Genomic DNA, 4,811 nt, shown 5'->3' on the forward strand with positions numbered 1-4,811 from the left:
AGAAGAAAAAGTAGGCCCTAATCTCCATCATGTGGGATTAGACCCCAACTTCCTTAATAAGACTCCTGTGGCACAAGAACTAAAATCAAGAATCAATCAATGGGATGGACCCAAACTAAAAATCTTATTCTCAGCAAAAGAAATAATCTGTGAGGTGAATAGAGAGACTACATCTTGGGAGAAAATCTTTACCCCTCACACATCAGATAGAGTATGGAAAGCAATATGGAGATTTCTTGGAAAATTGGGAATGGAGCCACCATTTGAAGCAGCTGTCCCTCTCTTTGGTCTATACCCAAAGACTTACAAATAGTATAATACAAGGACACAGCCACATCAATGTTTATAGGAGCACAATTTACAATAGCTATACTGTGAAACTAACCTAGATGCCCTTCAATAGATGAATGGATAAAAAATGTGGTATATATCCACAATGGAATATTACTCAGCAATAAAAGAGAATAAAATCATGGCATTTGCAGGTAAATGGATGGAGTTAGAGAAGAGAAGTGTTAGAGTCTGTAAACAAGTCTGCATGGTGCCTGGCAAAATGCCAGAGGGAGTGGTTTGTGAAGTAACAAAAGCGAGTCATTAAGTGTGGAGATTCCTTATTGGTTGACTGCTGTATCTACTTTATGCTAATTAGATAAGCTGTGTAAAATGTATAAATACCGCTCCTGTCCTATAATAAATGGCTTCGTCACTCCTCCCCCCCCCCCCGTTAGTTTGCTGCAGCCGGACTACAGCAGATGGTGGCCCGTACGAGGAGCTCTGGGACACTTGGGGGTAAGTGATGAAAAAAGCTGCCCGTCCATAGATAGGACAGGAAAAATCTGCTCGTCTATAGGCAGATAGGGCAAGAGAAAAAATGGCCATTTTGAGAAAATGGAGATTGATACAGTATGTTTGTGTCTTGTTTTGTCTTGAAATGTTGTATTGTCTTTATGATGAAAATATGGAAATGGTGTTAAGTAAATTGATAAGGGAAAGAGGCACCCCAGTGGAACCAAGAGCAGTTAGGGAATGTGTTGATAAGAGCCCAGAAATTCTAGTCAGAAAGAAAAAGAAAGTTCAGAAGAAGAAGGATTATCAGGAAAAAAGTTGCAGCAAAAGGCTACTACTAAATACTTTTCATTACCGGAGGGTGTGTGAATCGGTGCAATGGCGGCTGCCACATGCACAAAGTGGTCACAGTGCAGCAAGGAATTTCCCAGCAGCGGCAGCCGGCTCTTCCCCGCCCCCCTGCCCAGGGGAGCGGGACACCACGTGAGAGCCCAAATCTAGACCTGACCTGGAGGCACAGTCTCACAGGCTCTTGCTCCCTGTGTCCAGAAGCAGTTTGAGTCTGGGACTCTCCCCAGGGCCATCTGGAGGCAGAAGATGGCCTGTGTCCCTGAAGATTAATGTTTCCAAGGCCAATTACTACAAAGGTTATCCCACACCTGGAAGCTAATGAGTAATGAGCACTATTAAGGCTTATTTCAAATGTAAAAAAAAACCTTGAGATAATGTACTAAATTGTTCAGAAGGTTGTTTTCTTAGTGGAATACTACAGGATTTTCTTTAGCATCATTGCCAGAGTTTCTGCCTTCATCCCAGTGCCGGTGAGAAAGAGGATGGAAGAATTTCCAGTGTTGCTGAAAACCTGAGGAAACTTCAGCTGAGAAACGGACGAGACTTCAGAGCTGTTGCTGTTTCTGCTGCTACAACTTAAGCTAGCTGCCTGCAAAACTTACCTGGACTGTGATTTACCTGGAGTTAATGTATTGAGACACTGCTTTACCTCATTTGCCTGTGAGTTAATCTATTGAGACACTGCTTTACCTGGACTGAGACAACAAACTGTAATCTACAACAAATTGTAACTCGGTATCTTTGCTAACAGTGTCATTGCTCGTATAATTTTTCCAAGGGCTTCTTGCATGGAGCCATCAATTGGCTTGGTATTGTGGCATTTTGTATCCTCCCCTTCTGCTTGTAGCAGATTATTTATGGTGTTTCTGTAAAAAACACTATGGTTGTTATTTAAATTAAACAAAAGGGGGAAATGTTAAGGTCTGTAAACAAGTCAGGATGGCACCTGGAATTTTGCCAGAGAAATGTTAGAGTCTGTAAACAAGGCTGCATGGTGCCTGGCAAAATGCCAGAGGGAGTGGTTTGTGAAGTAACAAAGGCGAGCCATTAAGTGTGGAGATTCCTTATTGGTTGGCTGCTGTATCTATTTTATGCTAATTAGATAAGCTGTGTAAAATGTATAAATACTGCTCTTGTCCTACAATAAACGACTTCCACTCCTGCTGGATCAACGTACACAAGTTGTTTGTCACCCCCTGGTTAGTTTGCTGCAGCCAGACTGCAGCAGTTTTCCTTGACTTGTAGCTGCATCTTACGACAAAGGCAGAGGTGTTCACCCTGTATGTGTCTCTGTGTCTTCCCATGACCTTCTTACGAGGTCACCAATCACTGGATTTGGGGGCCCATCCTAATCCTGTATGGCCTCATCTTATCTAATTACATTTGCAAAGACCTTATTTCTAAAAATATCATATTCTGAGGTCCCAATGGATGTGAATTTTGCAGACTCCTTCTTTAATCCACTACAAATTGTAAGGATATTTTTTATATCTCCAAAGAATTCTTTAAAAGGAAGAGAAGTATTTTCTCTATGGAAATGAGTACCAAATATATTTTATTCAAAATAGATAAATACCAAAGTGTACTCAACTGAATTTTTTTATTTACTTGATTTTCATATTCATATTATTTTATGTTATCTTGTACATGGCTTTTGAAGTATATTATAAAATAACCCATTCAATATACAATATGTATAACATAAAATGTATGTTGCTCATTGTCAACAAATAGTGTGTACATTTTATTAATTCTGTAGAATTAATAACTAAAGAAAAATACAGTAAAATTTTAACATAAGTAGAGTCCAAAAGGTCTATCATGTGGGAATCATGGCCACATTATTGCAAATTGAAAAAAACCACAAACTTCTCAATTAGCATTCCAGTTAATGTGTGTTTTAATTTATGTTTACATTTATAAACTGTGTAAGAAATAAAGTATTTTAAAATTGTGCCATACATTAAATTAAGAAAGCCCTAAATAATCATAGAGCAATCATTTCCTGACTCTTTACCCTGCACACAGTGATACCTTTCGCCTGTCCCCATTTGAGACCTGTAGCTGGGTGAAGTATGAAGCCAATCACCAACCCAGTTCTACCTCAATCCTCAATTCATATTATCTTTTTTTTTAGTTGTAGATGGATACAATATCTTTATTTATTTGTTTGTTTGTTTGTTTGTTTTTATGTAGTGCTGAGGATCAAACCCATGCCTCACATGTGCCAGGCAACTTCTCTACCACTGAGCTACAACCAAAGCTCTGAATTCACATGATCTTAGAGACACTTTCAGAGTTCTAAGAGAATAAAATCAAGACTAAAGAACTTTAAAAAGATGATAAAGGGAAATGACATCATGTTGCTTAATGAGAGGGATGTGTTTTGAGAAGCACATCCTTAGGCAATGTTATTGAGTAAACACCATAGTGCACATACACAAACCTAGGTGGCATAACCCCACTACATACTAGGCTATATCTTCTAGCTACCATGTATGTGGTTTCAAAGCATCTGCATGGAGCACATGACTCTACAATGAATTGCACAATTTTCATTATCAGAAAGGAGGGAATGCATCTGGGTTTTGAAAAAAGTCAAGTTTTTGTAGCAATGAGTTGTTTGAAAAACATCTCTCAGAAAGATAAAGATACCAGATAATTTAAAAAGTCCTAAAATAGGACTCTTCACAGGGCACTTGCCCACAGATAATTTGCTCTAAAGGAATGATAAGGAGAAGTAATGCAAAGGAGATGTCAGTATTCAGTGCAAGAGAGAGAGAGTGGCTATGAATGTGAACTGGAGCCCAATCCTGTTACAGTTAAGAGACTGACTTCTCTGCAAGGTCATCGAGGAGCATCCACAGAAGAGGCTTTTGAGGTGCTTCAAACATCAGGAGACTCACCAAGATGAGGAGGCTCAGGATCACCAATTAGCACAAATTTGTCTGTGTCAGATGACCATATTCCAGCAGAAGTGTCCTCGTGGAGTGGAGGGACAAGCTTCCTCTGTCAGGACAGGGTGACACAGATCTGCTTGTCAGGCAGGGAGCCAGGAATTTGAAGGTCATGACTTAAAGAACCGCATAGAGTTCTTTGGGGACAGCATGAAAGCACAGAGCCTGCCTGGCTCTGCACTGACACCCCTCCTGGCACCCAGAATGCACATGGGGTTGGGAGAGGAGCTTGGGAGGATGCTCCTTCCCATAGCATCCATCCTCCCACTAGGCAGCGGCAGGCAGGGCCTAGAGGGCAGGCAGCCAGGCCCCTAGGGCCAGGAGTCCAAGAGTGGCCAGGGCTACAGCTAGGGCGTTCCTACTGCCACAGGCTGTGGTGCATCCTGAAGGCTGTGTGGGCCAGTACATAGCCAGAATAGAACCCACCCTGCTTGAGGAAATATGGTCATTGTGGAGGGTCTGACCTTCACTCCCCTCTACTGGGCACCTGCTGTTTCAGCCTGCAGTCCTTTTAAAGAGTCAGTCACCTCTTCATTTCTGTGACAGAATGCCTGGGAAGTCACATGGAAAGACAGAAGATGTATTTGGCTTCAGGGGTCAACCCATGGTCATTTAGCACTGTGGCTTTTGGCCTGAGGCAAGGTAGCACATCATGTCTGGTGGTGGAGCAAAGCTGCAGATCTCATGACTGTTGAGAAGCAAAAGCAGAAAGAGGAA

Source organism: Callospermophilus lateralis, chromosome 6, assembly GCF_048772815.1.
Source record: "Callospermophilus lateralis isolate mCalLat2 chromosome 6, mCalLat2.hap1, whole genome shotgun sequence".
NCBI lineage: Eukaryota > Metazoa > Chordata > Mammalia > Rodentia > Sciuridae > Callospermophilus > Callospermophilus lateralis.